The sequence below is a fragment of the Ambystoma mexicanum genome, chromosome 11, assembly GCF_040938575.1.
Source record: "Ambystoma mexicanum isolate Mex_15411 chromosome 11, UKY_AmexF1_1, whole genome shotgun sequence".
In the NCBI taxonomy this organism is placed as follows: Eukaryota; Metazoa; Chordata; class Amphibia; order Caudata; family Ambystomatidae; genus Ambystoma; species Ambystoma mexicanum.
The window spans coordinates 1,110,886,052-1,110,903,808 of record NC_090934.1 but is presented as its reverse complement, the minus strand read 5'-3'; the positions used below and the strand labels follow the sequence as shown (position 1 = coordinate 1,110,903,808).

The following is a 17,757-nucleotide window of genomic DNA, read 5'->3' as shown; positions in this document are numbered from 1 at the left end:
CTTATCAGTGAAACATTTTTTTTTTGGCTGCAACTATTGAACAACCCCATTGCAGCCTTAACACATTCTACTATTCGTGCTTGAGTTGACAAACCAGGTTCACATAATATTTCATGGTTCCAACAGATCAAGTCCTTGCTTTAGTAAATGCAGAGAGTCATTTTAGCAATTCGACTTCAATTGGTCTTACCGGCCATAAGAATATAAAAGCTCATCTTTCTATTTATTTGGAGCATGTCGGAGAAGATCATGAATTGGTAAAACCCTCTCACCGTAATCATTTTATTCTTACGTCACATGGTTTACAAGCTTACTTACTATGGTCACATTTGTCTATAGAAAGATGCTTAATTACTAGGGCAAGACAGAACAAATTAGCCTCAAGAGTGACAACTGCATCATGGGCTAACTAGGATGGTCCTAGTAGCTGCGATGTATGTCGGCTTTCTGTGGAAGACTTGCTGAACTGTCTTATATTTTGCCCGGCATACTCTGCCATTAGACGCAGAACATTGATTCCAATTTTGATTAATTGTGGTAGGCGTCACTGCTGCATTGTCCTACTATACTTGTTAAAAGCGGAGTCTCCTTCTGTAGGCTGGGTGCTAATGTTATATATGAGACAGGGGCTCCAAGTGTGGAAGAGCATATATATACCCCCTTCTGAGCTACCTTACGAGTAGGGTTACTTGTGTATTGTGGCGTATCTGCCTAATATATGCGCTCATGATTTTACCCATTTTTTGTATAGTCTTACTGTTATGACCAGGTTGACATGTTTATGCTTGTCTGTGTTAATATGTACATTCTAACACTCAGATGTATGCTGATCTTCGGTAATGTAAGGTTGGTGCCTGGTCCAATAAGAATGTATACTGTTTTGTAACAGTTATTTATTTATTTTTTGCGTTATTTATGAGATGTCCCCTGGAAAGGGAAGACTATATGCTGAAGGATTCTACTATGGAATGTCGTAGACCCCAGGGATTACTACCGTTTATTTGAATAGTGGTCCTAAAATTGTATACATATATTGCACAACGTGGTTTTATGTAATGATTTCTTTAAGCATTGTAGTATGCATTTTATACGTTAAAGGATTTTTCTGATCTGATTAATGTGAACAAATGAAAATAAAACAAAATATTATTAACATATGAAGTTGTCTATGAACATTTTCAAAAAAGCCATGTAGAGGCAGCACCTCGAAATTTTACTGTGGGATATTTCTGAATGTTTCATGGAATGGTTCAAAAGATATTAAAAAAGGTAATGTTCTAAAAACCCGTGGACAATCACACCTTGCCATAACTAGTCTATGCTTCAGCAGCACAGTGCCATAATACCTCTCCCAAGAGACCATGCAAAGATAAGGTGGCCACGTTCCCGGATGTGGGTGGCCCAGGAGCAAGCATGCCACAGCAGAGCAACACTGCAGATCGATGCAAGTGCAAGTACCGCACATTCAGAGAGCAAATGAATCAAGAGTATGTTTTCCTCCAGTGTCCGCGTGGCCACATCCCATGCAGAATGCACCATACCTCTCCTCGCCAATATTGGACCATGGCGTGGCATTATACGCCTAGCCGCAAGCCCCAAATGGGCTGCTAAAATTCTGTACTGCCTATCGGACTGGCCAGGAGAAATCAGTGTCTAGTCACATCATGGAATGGCACTGCGAAATGACATGAACATCTTACATCAGAAAACTGCCGGAGCCGCAGAAGCATCCATTCAGTTGCCTGGTCTCTGCGAGGGCTGTGCAAGTGGTGTAGGAGATCATGCACTCCCTATATGACTGTGTGCAGCAACTTATTGGATATTCACTCTATCCTGCAAATGTACTAGAGCATAAGCAGGGGGTGGAGGAAACCTTAGGAGAAGACAGTGTTGGCCATGTGGGTGTTACAGATACCTGTAGCACACTGGTATTCACCACTGCTAACACCACTGCTCCTACCACCAAAACTGGTCTGGCCACAGCAGGTAAGACACACGCAGTGGCTACTGCCACACGTCGCCGCAAAGTAGTTTAAAGATGGCTGGCAGAGTTACCCAAGTGACTGCCACAGTGCTTAATTTGTGAAGTCATAAGTGCCAGGGTTCAAATATTTGCTACCACCTTTTCTATGTTAAGGCAGCAGCTCGCCACCCACTGCTGCCAGCACCCACTGCTGCCAGCAGGCACTATTGCTCCCCAGAGTGTCAACATATTTTGGGTTGGAGCTGCAACTCTCACTAGCACATTGGGGGCAACGGGTGCACTACACAAGGTAGATGCAGAATGTATAAATACCATTCAACATAACATAAAATAACTTAACATGTAAGCTGGGTCTTGAAATAAGAGAGCGCATGATTAACTGCTTCTTTAAACACCCCGCCCATGTAATTTTCCTCAGATGTGAAGTGGACGGTGCTGACATCCATCCACAGAAAATAGAGTGAAAGTGCTTTCTTCCAACAGTAAAGTGATGGACAAATGCAGGCGAAAGCATTGCTGAACTGATAAACTTATCTGTCAAACAATGCAGGAAATGTGTCATGCATAAGTCAGCACTCGGAGGCATTCCTACGGAGTGGCCTTTTCCTGTCCCCTGGCCTTGTACTTGTAAAGGTGCTGCTGGCTGGTGACTGTCCTCTTGTCCCCTCTGCCTAGATAATTGTAGTGGCGAGTTTGTAGGAATGATTGCATCCAAGTGTTTGGCGCCTTTAAGATTTGGTGAGTCGCCAGCATGGCATGTGCCTGTGTATTTGCACACCCTTGCAGGGTGCAAAGAGAAAGGGGCAGGGCCTAGCTTAACAAGGCCCTGCGTACACTGCCTGAGTGATACCACCTGCAGAGCTGCGACAGTCGGCCTTACTGTGGCTGTTTGGCTGCTTCCCTCACCACATGCCCGAGCTACTCACCCATCTGCAGCCGTACAATCATTTATAGGAGAAACTTTACAGTGCCAATGGGATGCAGGCTGACTCGGGCAGTGTGCAGGCATGGCCAGCGCAAGCAGCCAGCACTATCAGCTTCGGACTCATTATTCATGAAAATGGATAACTAGCACAGCAGCACTGAGTGGCTCATCGGGTTCATGATTAACAATGAGCCGGCCAAGGAGGCAGAGGCCTGAGACATGTGGCAAGCACACACTGTTGCTTGCTGTGTTACTTTGACTGCCTCCCTGTTAAAGGCAGAGACGCAGCCAGGATTGTCTAACAAGTTAAGCCTGAAGCTAATGTAGATCAGCCCACCGCAGCAACATTAATATCTGTAAATACCCGCAGAGCGCTGCTGGGTGGGCATTTACAGATTTTGGGTGGGCTTTGCCCGCTCAGGCCCCACCCGGTCTAAGGCTCTGGTTAAAGGAATGAAGCTGCCAAAACACACTACCATAATCAAGCTCGATCTGAGAAATAAGTCCCAGGGCTCAGCCCTGGCAAACACTTCCACAAATTAAGCACTGCCTCCTCTCTGCCTGCTGCCTCAGGTGGCCAGACTCCTTTTGGCTATTGCAGATAGCAATGTGCACCAGAGTGCGACAGGAGGGGCATGCAGGTCGCATGAGCCAAGGGAAGGAAACCCATAGCAACTAGCGCAGTGTACAGAGAGGAGCATGGCAACGGCAATGATGAGAATTCGGGCTCGCCGAGGCACAAGCCTGCAGGCGGACAGGCCAGAGGTTGCAAGATGAGCCCGATCTTCATCGCTCTCCTGGGAATTATCAGAACATCATAACCAGGATCCAGGCAATGGAGCAAATCCAGGGAGACCTGCAGAACTTGGCCAGGGATCTCGATGGAACCATGGAGAGGATGAATACAACCAAGGATAATGTGGCAGCTGGGTGGCTGAGATGAACAGGAAGCGGGAGCAACCACCAGGCCGTCTGCAGGGCCACCGCCTGACTGCCTCTAGCCTGATCCAGAGTCTGCAGATGTGCGAGGCCATGCAGGAGAGCAGCTGAGCTTTCTCCATAATGTGCTGCACCCTTTAGTACCTGGGAGATGTCACTGTCCAGGTGGCACTGTGCTTGTGCTCAGAGTAAACCTCCTCCTCCACTGTCATGTCGCCCCTTTGCGCCCTTAACCAGGTGGTGGGGGCCAGTCCATGGAGCCACACCTCCAGGGCTGCCAGATTCTTTCTGGTAACTTCCACAGAGCATGGAGAAAGTGTCGTTGGGAACTGTTATGACAGAAAGAAATGAGGAAAGAAAAGAAGGAAGTAAAGATAAGGGGATAGAGGAGAAAGGAACGAAGGAAGACTTTGATACAATTTCAAATAAGCGCCCATACTTCCCCTACTCCCCCTCTTCAGAATAATCTGGCGCCCCCTTGTTTCAGTAGGAGGTTTCAGGGGTGCGTGCGTCCAATTAGGCATGTTACCCCTGGGCGCCTGCATAACTGCCTGTTTGGGTTCGCCCCCCCCTTCCTCCTGCAGCATTTTGTGTTTTTTAGTTATGAAAATGCTACGTATTATTATTTTCTTTGCTCGGCCATGCCCTGTTCTTGCATAGCCACAGGGCCTGTAGCCTGCTGCTCTCCAGATGTTGAGGACTACAGTTCCCACTATTCCTCATCATTGACTATACTGGTGAACGCTAATGTGAATTGTAGTCCAAAACATCAGCAGAGACCCTTAGAAGTTATTGTTATAGACCTAGCGCCTATACCGCACATCGCTGCCATTTGCATAGGCGCTCTGGTACTCGCCATTCCATTATCTTTCTTCTCCCCTGGCGCGCGAGCAGATTCTCTTCCCTCTCATTTAGCGCAGAAGCCGTGCCCGCAGCTACTGCTTTAGTTCTTCCCTGCCCATGCACCGATTTCAGAATATATTTATACTTTGACATACTGTCATATTTTTCTTTCCAAGGAGTTCTCGCCTGCGTCTTTGCCAGAAACAAGAGACCCGCTTTACTCTGCGCCTGGAGCTGGCTGCCGACAGACTTTCTCCACAATCATGTTCCCAGGGCACAAAGAAACCGCTACGCACATCCGAAGAGTCACTCGCTCAAAGAAATGTTTGTTAGTTGCGCGAGTTCAGCAATTCAGAAAATCTCGCATACCTTGAATAACTGCAATGCTCCTCTATTTTAGAAAGTGCACATCAATAAACGATCTAGTTACCATGAGGCTTTTCGGTTTGTTTTATTAGAATGTCTTTCCCAACTACGCGAGGTTTAAGCTAAATAGTAGACAGTGCCCTGGACAGATGTTTGTTTATGGTGTGTGGGGTTTGTTTCTGCAACGCTAAGGAACCCATGGTTTCCTGAGCTTAAGGATAGGGGGCGAGTGTGCGGGAGAGGAAGCCTCCCGCCTCCCGATAGTGTTAGTAAGAGATAGGGAATTCTTACCGGTTCCCCCCAGCCGGCGGCGGATATAAATACGCAGAAACGTGCTGACGCCCTCACTTGCGCCATCTGGCAGGGCAGCGTGCAGGCGACTCGTCGAGCCGAAAACTGGTTGACGTGGGAGAACAAGCGTTGACGAGTAACGGAACTGGGCGAGCTCGCCCCCCCATTCCATACACACCCCTTAAAGTAACGGGACGAGAACGCGACTTGCCCAATGGCTGCTTCTGGCTAGAGGGACTTCTCATACGTGCCAACATTTTAGAGCTGCCGGCAGGCAGCTTTTGGCACAGAAAGCAGGAAAACGGAAGATTCCTATTGGATTGCATTGCATTGGGGGTAAAATTATTTTAGGATGCAAAACGCTTTTTAAAAAAAATAAATAGAAAAATCAGAGTCTCCTGCATAAATCAAGAGGGTTGGCATGGATAACTTGAAATCGTTCACAGTATGGTTCCTGGTTTATGGAAACATTTCTTTTATGGAAGCGAGAGATGAGCCTGAAGCAAAGGGGCTCTGTGGAAGCCCCCCCCCCTCCCGGAGAACGCGCAGCGTTTCCCCCTGGGGTATTTTTGGGCGCTGCACAGGTCAGAGTGTGCAGAGCTCCTCAGGGGTTACATAGGGGGGCAGGGAAGGTTCGGGAGCAAGCAACAGTTTGGACGAGCATTTGGTTGCCTGCTCCCGAACCTTCTCTGCGTGTGGGGCCTTTTCTTTAGCAGCAATGGAGGTAGGGAATGAGGGATAGAGGTTTAGTATTGGGGATTGGCGGGCTGGTAGGCAGGTTATATATATATATTAAAAAAAAATTAAACAAAAAACACTATTTTGTTTAATCCATAGCCGGGAGTGCTGTAGATAAAGCACTCCACCTGTGTACCTGTTGGTTGAGCGGCATAGCAGTGTCCTTGTCGCCGTGTAACAGCACGTATCGCAGGTGGGGAAATCTTTTGGGGCAGCGCAGCCCGGCAGTCAGGGGAGTTGCTAGGTCTGGAAAAGACCCGGGGCTAAGCTGATGTCAGAACTGTTGGGACTGGGGGCTAGCTAGTCTCTTGGCTGTAGCTCCTGAGATTCTATCCAGGGCTACAACCAAAAGATCAGGGGCTATAGCCCCCTTAGCCCCCCCCTAGCAACGCCCCTGCCGGCAGTTCCTGTTGCGTTGTCAGTGTGCTCCTTGGAGGGGGGCGTGATTGCTTGGGCATAGTTTGCCCATTTTTATGAGAAGGGGTTTGGGGGGCATAGAGCGCAGGGAACAGGAGCTCCGACAGCCTACGAGCTGGTAGCCGGTCATTAGGTAGGATGCGCATTTGCACGGTGCCATGCTTTGTCCATCAGGTGGCGGTGTGAAGCCCTTAAAGGGCCACACAGTTGCTGTTTCAGGGGGTAGAATCCAAGGCGTTGCAGAGGTTTTTCCACCCCTTAAGGTGGCACTTATCTAGGAGGGGGTGCTTTAGGTACATTTATAGTAATAAAGATTTAAAAAAAACAAATAGGGGAAATAATATAGTAAATAAGTAATTAATTAGATACAGATTTGCACAGGGGTTTTAAGTAGGGTAATGGGGGGAATTATTTAGGTTTCACTTAGAAGCCTAGTACTCCCCCCCGCCCCCTACAGTAGGGCAGTCATGGGGAGGCATTTGGCTCGGGGGGCCTGCTTATATTTTGGAGAGCAGTAAGGGGCGGTTTCACGCAGTGAAGCAGTGCTGGTGAAGCAGGATGGTGGGGCAAGGGTCAAAGAAAAAGGGTTGGATTGAAGCCCAGGCTCTGAAGGAGGCCCTGGATATTATTAGCAGGGCAACCAAAGACCAGCTTGAGGGGGCGGTGGGTGAAGTTATGGGGGAAAAGGGGGCTGGTGGGGGGAGGCCACAGCGGAGAGCAGTGACAGATGGGGCGCTCGCTGCAGTGGTGGTAGAGGAGTAGTTACATGCCTCTGCAGAAAATCCCTCCCCCTACCTCCTATATGGTGAAAGCCTGAGATCACACCATGTTTGACACCAGCAGTTGTGCCAATACCACAGCGGATATTCGAAAGAAGTTACCCACTGAGAAAACCTTATTGAATGTATCCCTGAAGAGATGACAATCTGAGGGAGGAACTCCGTGAAGGAATATGAAAAGGAGAGAAGAGAGAAGCTAGTGATGTCACAAAAAATATGCATCACGCCCCGAGAATACTGGCTGAAGAGAATGCATGGATCTTACAGAAGCTGATGACGAAGTGAAGAATCAAGTAAACTTTCATATGCGAAAAGAAGATTGCATATGTACGAAGTGCTGCAGAAATAATCGTACAGATGCTGAAACGCAAGTAGAATAAGTCATCATAGAAGCTGGCTATATGTAGCGAAGCCGCCATTGTATAGAAGCTGGACATCTGTATCATGAATTAAGTAAACCCAGACCCATGGAGAGGAAAGGCAGAGAATTGTGTTGCAGCAAGAATAAGCTGAGATTGTGGAAGTGCATGGTGAGGCTGTCGGCCTGGTATCAAAACTAAAGCAGCCAAGGTCGGTTATCTATTCTTGGAAGCAGTGAATCTGTTAAGGATGAATCATTCCTTATTAAGGTGCAAAGAAAGGACACCAAGAGTGCCAAGTTTTATTCATTGAAGACATTTAAATGCTGCAAAATGGACCAAATTGTGGTGTCCTGTCACGTGAGCCAAGGATGGATATAGAGTTGAACTTGGAGTCCTAGAGCTGGGAGTCCTAGAACAATGATAGTGAGTGCCTGAACTCCCACATATTCCCACAGACAAGGATACTTTGCAAGGCCAAGTTCAAACACAATCTTCATGGCAGAAGGTTATTTAAGATGTTGAGCTAATTGGGTGGGGAGGTAAAGTCAAATATACCTCCTGGTACCTGGTTTTTAGAGCTTATATGCTGATAAGTGAACAGAATACTCCAGACATGGCACGAGCATGCCAAACAATTGTATAGGGCTGTATAACGAAGGGCCTTATAGTGTGACCAATGATAAACTGCGTACTTAATAGTGTTAAAGATGACATGTATTTAGAGGTAGGCATAAGTTGTCCATCTGACAGTGGGCAGCCAATCACAACCCTAGTCCCTATGCAATGTATGCTTAGATGTTCCACTGAAGCCTATCACAGCCTTTTATAGGTTTTCAGTTATTTGCCACGTAGTATGACGTCACTTCTGATGTATTATTTGCATATATGGATGTTTTTATGAGAAAATCGTCGAGAGCCTGAGTGAACGTCCGTTGATGTGTGCTGTAAACTCCCTGTTTTAGATTACTGTTAATAAAACAGTATCTTTGCCATCTTCCTGAGTCGGTTTGATAATTTGGACTCAGAATTACTCTGCGATTCCATCCATTGCATGCACATTACTAAAGGCTGATATGCTCACAAGGGTAACTCACAAACTCTCAACTGAATGCACTCTCCCAAGTTTAGGTGATCAAAGGTGGCAACATTAGGGAACACAACGCCCATCCATGTTCATTCTCATTACCTTAAGAAGGTACACTCAGCCTGATAACCGTCCAGAGTCCCAGGGCTGGGAGGATCAATTCTGCCCAATCAGAGTCACCTTTCACATGAGGATATAATATGTTGCAGGAGCCAATGGCCTCCATGTGACCCTGCAACAGCCTTTTTCTAAATCTGTCTGCCTCTACTCTTTTCCCTTTACAACTTATCCAGAACAGGACTGCAAGACTTGTCCTTGACCTCAAGCCGAGGGATCGTATCTCTCCAGCCCTGAAATCTCTCTACTGGCTCCCTTTGGCTGCAAGGATCAAGTTCAAGACCCTCTGCATCGTCCACAAGGCTTTCTGGGGCCGGGGCCCACACTACATACAACTTTCTCTTCCTAAGCATCTTCCTACCCGAGCCATCCGCTCATCCACCTCCAACTCTCTGGGGATCAGATGCTAGTCCAGGCAGAGAGTGGGGGGTAGATCACTGTCCCTGGCTGGGGCCTCCCTCTGGAACAGCCTCCCTGCTTCTCTCAAACTTGAGCAGGACCACCTAAGGTTCCAGAAGCAACTCAAGGCATTACTTTTCGCTTCTGCTTTCTCTTTCCCCCGCCCTTGCTGATGTCCCTGTTTGCTGCGCGCAATGGTTACCTGGCCACCACTGAATTTATGGGACCAGGCTCCTGCATGACGAGTTGCCCCTGCACTGCCTCCAGGCCTCCCAACCACTAAAGGGACTTTATTTGCAACCCTACAGTCCCCATACTGTAGGGTTGCAGATTGTGGGGGAGTCGGTGTCCGAGGGGCTTCAGTGAACCACAGAGTGTAAGTATGGGCTCAGCTAAATGACAAATGGGGGGGGAAGGAAATGTTTCACTTGATGTTTTTTGTTGCGGTTTTTGTTTTGTGTAAGGAATATCCGTTCTTTAGGCGGTCAGATTGGACGGTCAGCTTAGATGGTCAGCTTAGCTTGCGGATTAAAAAACTTTGAACAAAATAATAAATGATAGATTCCCTGTGAGTTAGGCTATTTAGCTTGGTTCATGGATGATTATATATGGTTTACATGTGTATAGGTGTCAACAGGAGAAGCTATCTTATATCATGCAAGGTGGTTTCCTGATTTATCTCTCTGAGATGCATTCCTATATGGCGACGCTATAGAAGAGGGACCACGAGACTTAATGGTTTACCCTGTTTAGTAAGGCAGGAAGACGGCCATGTATATGTTACGTCCTCTGTGTCAATTTTGGCCAGTTCATAAGCAGACGTATCTGTGAAGGGTAGGGCATAGCACATTTTTCCTCTAAGGTGGTGGTGACGTCATCGGCAAGGTTGTTTAATAGGACTTGAGGTGCACTGGAAGTGGTGGATTTCCGTGAGCATAGGGTGAGTTTGAGAACTAGTGTTGAGCCATTGGGGCGGAGCTTGAGAAGTGTACGAGTGGAGTTGTGATTTGAGCCTTCAAGGCGAGGAACAGCAGTGGGGCGGTGCATGGAGCAGTGATTGTTGTGAGCCCGGAGAGGCTAAGAAAAACATTTTATTGCACTGTTAGGATTTAAGTACATGGAGTTTGAAAGACAGTATTGAGATTGTGTATTGAAAAATTGCTAGGTAAAATTGGATGTGTCTAAATCCTGGTTTGAGGTCAAGTAAGTATTGACAAGGGTCATATAAGGTGATGAAAGGAGGGATACACCTCTCCAACACTTATGCCAGTCCCTCCAGAGGTATTAAGACAAAAGATGTAAGTATATCGCAGAATGGACTTGTGGTACCAAGGGCAAGTTGGCAAAGCCATGGCCCAAAGACGGAAGCTTTTCCAAATGTGTGCAAGAACAATTGACCACTTAATTACAGGTGGCCTACAAGGGGAACAAATTAAGCAAGCGCCTGGCCATATTTCAGTTATGGAAAATGTTTCTGGATGAGGAAGGGGGCTCGATCCAGCGGCATTGGCTGCTGCGTCAACGAGATATGGAAGGTGAACGGCCCTCGGCTCACCTCCTCCTCAAACCACAGATGTAGATGCAGCAACAGAAAGAAGTTAAAAGCAGTGGCGGGATACACAAATCCCACTTTCACATCTCCAGCACATAGTGGCGCAAAGCAAGCAGGTACAGAAACGCAAGTTATCAGCAGTGAATGTAAAGAGCGCAGCGAACTGCAAGCAAAGCTAAAGGAGAATGACCTGGGGAAGACAGGACTTAGTGAGGGCCAATAATTGATAGTACCGAATGAATGGTTACGCAGGCAGATATTTCTCAAACTGGAAAGCCGTAAGTGAGATAGGGAACGTGGCGGTGGAACTACCTGGTAGTAAAGACGCAGAGGAGGAAGTTAAAGAATGGGCAGAGGTAATGGAGGAGGTACCTAGAAGGGAAAGGAAGAGAAGGAAGAAAGCGAAAGGTTGGAAAAAGAGAGGGAACGAGCAGAAGCATGAGAAAGAGAAGAAAGGGAGAAGAGAAAACAGAGTGAGCTAGAGGACATAGTAAGGAGGAAAGCAGAAGAACTCTGACACGGGGAAGAAAAGCAGAGATGTGAGTGGTACAGAGGAGAGCAGAGAGACACGCTCTATAGGGAGGTGGAGATTAAGATGGACTTAACATGTTTAGATGATGAAGATGGGGAAGGGATATGAAGAAGGTTGGGGGAACTCTACAGGAGTAGGAGAAACAGTATGGCTGCCCTGCAGGCAGATAGGATAGATACTGTACCCTCAGTAAGGGAGGGAAGGCGTGAGTAGAGATTGAGCAAAGGGAAAGCAGCGGGAAGACCCAATGTTGAGGATTAGCTTTGAGGATGAGAGAGAAGGGGACAGTGACAGTAGTATCTGGACCATGGGTTGAGACGAGGATCCACAGGGGACACAGGATGGGGAGGCAAAAAAGACCTGGACAGAGGAGAGGAGGACATCTAAGGGTGACTGCTGTACCCTAAGGATGTATCATGCAGCACAGATGATATCACTCCGTAAGCCAGGACAGAAACAGACAGAGATGGCAAGGGCATTCACCACCACTAAAGACATGGGGAGACAGGATGAAGGGACGAGACTGACACAGTTCGCAATATTGGAGAAGAATGGTGGGCGACCTCAGTATATTCTGTGACAGCAAATGCTCAAGAACAATTTAAGATGCAAGTTACTGTCATTGATTGCTGGTAAATGGATTTATGAGCTCAAAAGACTGACAGCAGAGACGTCATTAGCAGTGCGTGACATGAAGTGTTTACTTTTAGCCATTCTTGGGGAGGTAGCAGACGATGTGCGGAAAAGGGCAGGGTACCCTGGAGTAACTGCACAGAACATGGCACACAATGGCGCATTGTTCAACAATTGCCGAGGGGGCTTTTGGCAAGCTCTATGGGTGCAATACCCAGACACCTCAGATAAAAGTGTGATCATGGCACGCAAAATGCATGAGGATGAAGACCCACTTCAATATATTCAAGAGATTCAAGAGCGATGACACCTTGAGACGAGGGAGACATGGGTCAAAACAGTGGGGTTATCTTACCACATATTATGTCAAGGGTTGCCTGAGCAGGTACAGCTTAAGAAGCTAGTGGGGATTGAGGATTAGCTGTGGTCAGAAAATCATCTAACCATAGTGCACTACGGTAGACTCATGCAAGAAAATGGGAGAAAGAAGCGTGAGGAGAGAAACCAGGAAGAAGCAAAGTTAGTGCAGAAGAAATGATCTAAGTACACAATGGAAGGGGCAATGCTAACGAGTGGGGAAGGAGTATTTACTCATCATGCGCAGAATAGACCGCAATTAGCAGGGGGAGGCTTCGCAGGGTGAAGGGATATGAATCAGTGGTCACAGGGATGAGGAGGGGAACCTCGGGCAGAGGGTTTGGATACCAAATGAAACAGGGCACAGAGGGGTTTCATGGGGGACTGCAAAGACTGACCAGGGTCACGTACATTGTTGGGTGTGTGGGAAAATGGGCCACATATCTCGACTGTGTAGGAACAAGGGTGGGATGCATCAGAATGGGGGAATGCAGCTCCAACCCACACATCTGACAGAGCAGACTATTATGCTCAAGATCACACGCAAGCACAGACATACACTCTGCGACAGATGTACACACAGGACATGCAAATGCAGCCATATCAGCCCATGACACATGAATAGCAGAGACAGGGACACATGCAGCCATCACAACCAGCACAGCAGAATGTCATATAATGACCATGCCATACTCCACAATGCCAACTCCCTTGCAAAAGCTGGGAGAAACGGCTCTATTGCTGGGGAAATCCATTGACAGGGATGCAAATGCCATTATACCCACAATAGGACAGCCCACAGACAGACCTAATGTGTTCAATCCTATCAATCACACCCAATCTGGCTGAGGAACCACGTATACTGGTGACAATAGGTGACAAGACTGTTTCCTTTGTCGTGGACACCGGGGCGACTCGATCCTGTATTAGGGAGGGAAGATTTCCAATGTCAGGCATCGCCATTCATTTGCAGGGATTCTCTGGGGCTAAAAATATGGTTCCTTTTACCAATGAACTTCCACTTTCCATAGTCAAAAACGACCTGACCATGCCGTTGTTATATTATGGACATACACCACTTAACATAATGGGTAGTCCTTTCTGAGTGGGTAAGGTTATTGGTAGTGTTGGGCATGCATGCTCATTTCTGTCCTCATGGGGTTGTCGCTTGTGTTCTATTTCCACCTAGCATCGTCTCTCTTGTTCTTGTAGAAGTTTCCCATAGTAGGTTCTGGGTGTTGTCTGTGCCATCAGTCTGTTCTTTGTGTTTTCTGTTTGATTGTTTAGTTTTTGCAATTTGGTTCCGAGGTGTTGAAGAGCCAGGTTTTTAGAAGTTTTAAACATTTTAGATGGTCTTTGGTGTTTCTTATTTCTTTCGGGAGGTTGTTCCAGGATTTTGCGGACAGGTGTGAGAAAGAGGAGCCCCCCCAGTTTTTTCTTGACATATGGTTTTGGTTCCAGGGTGATTTCATTGCTTGATCTGAGGAGTCTTGCAGGCTTGCAGATTATTATTTTCTTTTGTAGAAATTCTGCTCCCTGTCCGCTGATTGCCCTGTGTGTTATGCACATAGTTTTGAATGTGATACAATGTTTGATTGGGAGCCAATTTAGTATTGTTAGTGCTGGAGCGATGTGGTCTCTTCTCGATAATTTGAGGAGGACTCTGGCTGCTGCATTTTGGATGCGTTGTAATTTCTTCAGGAGGTATTCCGGCACCCCGAGGTAGAGGCTGTTTGCGTAGTCGATTCTTGACATGATGAGGGTGAAGATTGTCAGTGTTTTGTGGGTGAAGGAGAGGAAAGGTAGGATTCTTCTTGTTCTATGAAGGAGAAAGAAGCATTTCTTAATTATTGAGTTTACTTGTGGTTCTAAGGTTAGGGCTTTGTCCATTAGGACTCCCAGATTTTTTACTACCTTAGATTTGGGCATGATTCCCATTTCTGTGGGCCAGGGAATGTAGGTGTTGTTCTCTTTTTGGATATGATCATGATTTCTGTCTTTCCTGGGTTGATTTTCAAGTTGTTGGTGTTCATCCAGTCAAAGACTTCTTTTAGACATTCTATTAGGGTTGAGTGATAGGCTTGATTGTCTTCGATTTTGTAGATGATTTGAGTGTCGTCTGCATAGTTGTAGCATGTAATGCTGTATTTTTTGAAGATCACATTTACTGGAGTCTGGTAGATGTTGAAATATAGTGGTGATAATGAGGATCCTTGTGGTACTCCACAGTCGTTAACTCGTGGAGTAGATTTGAAGGTTTTTATCCATACGGTTTCTGCTCTGTCTGCTAGGAATGATTTAACCCAGAGTAGTGCCATGTCCGTTATACCTATATCTTCCAATCTTTTGGTTAGGGTGTCATGGCTTACTGTGTCGAAGACTGCGGAGAGGTCGAGCATCATCAGAGCTGAGGTTGTGTTGGAGTCTGCACTTGCTTTTAGGTCGTTCCAGATGGACACTAATGCCAATTCTGTTCCTCTTGCAGGTCTGAAGCTGACTTGTGCTTCGTCTAGCAAGTGGTGTTTTTCTACATGTTCTTGGGTTAATTTGTATGCGTACGTTTCTAGGAGTTTTGCAGGGTAGAGAATGTTTGAAATTGGTCTGTAATTGGAGAGGTCTTCCACTTCGCCACTTGTGTTTTTTAAAAGTGGCTTAATATATGCTGATTTGAAGGATCATGGTACAGTTCCTGTTGTGAACAACATATTTAAGAGGTTTCTGTAATATTCTGATGGTTTTCCTTGTGCGAGGATTGATTTGTAGATGTCAGGGGAGCAGGGATCCATGGGTGATCCCGTTTTCTTGCTGTGTTTTACCAGATTGACGAATGCCTCTGCTGATATTTCCGAGAAGTTTTGGAGTTTGTGCTGTGGCTCTTTGTCAGGTCCGGTTAGTTGAGTTTTAGGGTTGGTTGGTCTGTTTTGTATGATTTGTCGGCTGTCGTTGATTTAGTTTTTGAAATGGTCTGCCAAGACGTTGGATAGTTTCTCTGAGGGTGTTGGAGTGTTGTCGCAACCAGCTGGGTTTCTCATTTCTTTTATGCTGTTGAACATTTCTTTTTGTGTGTTGGTGGCATTGGTGATTCTGTCATCAAAATGCATTCTCTTTGCCTTTTTAATTTCCTTCTTATATGATCAGATTTGTTTCTGGAACTGTGTTTTCTTATCTCGGTTGTATTCTTTCCTTCATTCCAATTCCAGCTTCTTCTTGTTCTTTTTCATGGCACTTAATAGTGGGGTGGACCATTTTGCCATTATGTTTTTTCTTGAGGGGGTGAATGGTTTTTCTGGGGTGATGTTTTTGATTGTATCAGCAATCCACTTGTAGAGTAGCTCCACTTTCCCGTCTAGGTCTGCCATCTCCAGTTCTGCTGCTGAAGGTTTGGTCATCTCCAGTTGTTCCATTAGGTTGCTTGCTTTGACGGTATTCCAGTTTCTTTTTGTGGTGGTTGTGAGCTTGAAGGGCTGGATGCTGACTTGAGTTGGTAGTGTGATCACAAATGGAATGATGAGATGGTCACGCCAAAGTGTTTGTATCGGTGGTGCCTTGGTGATAAGTTTTTTCTTGGTGAAGATTGCGTCAAGGGTTTGTCCTGCCGAGTGTTTGGCCCCTTTGAACAACTGTTGTAATTTCATGCTTGTTAGCTGCCCAATTAGTGAGTTTTGAGAGTTGGCGTGTTTTTCTTCGAACCAAAAGTTGAAGTCCCCCAGGATTATTAGATGGTCATCTTCGATGGCTATGTTGGTGATGGCTTCCATGAAGTTGTCGACGAAGGTTGCATCTTATGTCGGTGGTCTGTAGACTAGTATGAATTTGATGTTTATTTTTGGATTCGCCGATAGGTGCATGACCATGGTTTCGCAGTTGTTGATGTTAAGAGGTTTGTCTGTTTTTACATTCAGGTGTTCTTTGTATGCTATTGCGAGGCCGCCTGCTTTTTTATTTTTCCTGTTTACCTGAAGGCATTGGAAGTTGGTGGGGAGGCAGCTTTGGGGTGTGATTTTGTAGTTGTCATCCAGCCATGTTTCTGTGATGAATATGATGTCGATGCCGTTGTTGTAGAGAAGATCAATGATCTCTGTGGAGTGTTTTGGCATGGATCTTGCGTTTATTAGGTTGCAGTGGATTTTAAAGGTGCAGTTTGGTTTTTGCTTTATTGTTGGCGTTGTCTTTTGACTTGTGTTAAGGTTTGCTTCCAGGTCGATCTCTAGTTGAGGTGTTGGTACAGTTGTGTCGCTGTCGTCGAGAAGCTCTTCTAGGTTCAGTTTTGGGTTTTTGTTTTCATCAGGCTTCTCTTCTAAATGTTGTGGCTGTCGAGCAGAAGGTCCTCTTGTTTTGGTGATGCAAGGGGTTAGGGCGTCTGTTATGTTCTTGTTATGTTTAGCTTTGTCCGTTCTTCCGTCTTCTGCGTGGTTGTGTTTGGTTGCTGGTTGTTCCTGATTTTTACATTGGGTTGGCTTGTTCTGGTGAGTGGGTATTTGCGAGTTATGGAGTTAGGTTAAGGGATTTCTCTCTTCTCTCTGTGCTGGTTCTGTTGTCATTCCTGTCTGTTGGAGTGTGTTCTGCAGTTGTGAGTCTTCGGTGGTGTTCAATTGGGTTTGTTCTTTCTGCTCTTTGTCTTTCCTTTGGTCCAATTCATTTGCACAGCATTTTGAGCTTGAGTGTTTTTTGGTTGTTTTTTTTCTGGTTCATTGTTGCAGAGTTGGTCTTTGTGCATTTGGTCTGGCGCTCTTGTGGTGTTGGGCTGGGTGTGGGGGATTGTCCGATACAGGCTTGGGCTCGGTCTGTTGGGGTGGTCTAGTTAGGTGATATCACTGGGGTAGTTCAGTCGCTGTCTCGCGTTAGGGTTGTCCGGTTGGGGAGGTCTACTAGAGTTATATCGCTGGGGTGTTCCATTGGGTGTCCCTAATGTGGATTTCCCTGGAAGAGACTTACAACAATAAAATACATTTCAGAGGTGTGATGCAGGGTACAGCTAATAATCACAGTATTATCCTAGAGGGCAGAAAGTGACAATCACTGTGCTATCCTAGAAGGTTCAGACTAATAATCACAGTACTATCCTAGAGGGCGCAGGCTAATAATCACAGAGCTATTCTGTAGTGGTGCTTTCTAGATGTGAATCAGGTCAATGTGTGCTAAACTCTAAGGGCCGGGCGCAGTCTAACAATCACAGTATTAGCCTAAGGAACAAGCTAATAATCAAAGTACTATTTTAGAGGTTTCAAGCTAATAATCACGGTACTATCCTAGGAGGTGCAAGCTAATAATCACAGAGGTATCCTAGAGGGCACAAGCTGACAATCACAGTGCTATTCTGTAGTGGTGCTTTCTAGATGTGAATCAGGTCAGTGTGTGCTAATCTCTAAGGGTAGGCCACTGTCTAACAATCAATCACAATATTATCCTCGGGAATAGGCCAATCATCACTGTACTATC

At 46.2% G+C, this 17,757-nt stretch overlaps 1 protein-coding gene across 2 annotated transcripts in view; it reads right to left on the bottom strand.

Moving 5' to 3' along the window:
• HYKK (hydroxylysine kinase) overlaps positions 1 to 17,757 on the bottom strand; it is a 380,097-nt gene that overhangs the window by 338,691 nt on the left and 23,649 nt on the right. Inside the window, exon 1 of one of the 2 annotated variants that reach the window (XM_069624418.1) lies at positions 5,349 to 5,483. The exons of the other annotated variant lie outside the window; for it this stretch is intronic. The gene's annotated coding sequence lies outside the window, so the exon portion shown is untranslated. Of the gene's footprint in view, positions 1 to 5,348; positions 5,484 to 17,757 lie in introns of those variants that run through there. 2 annotated transcript variants of the gene reach the window in all.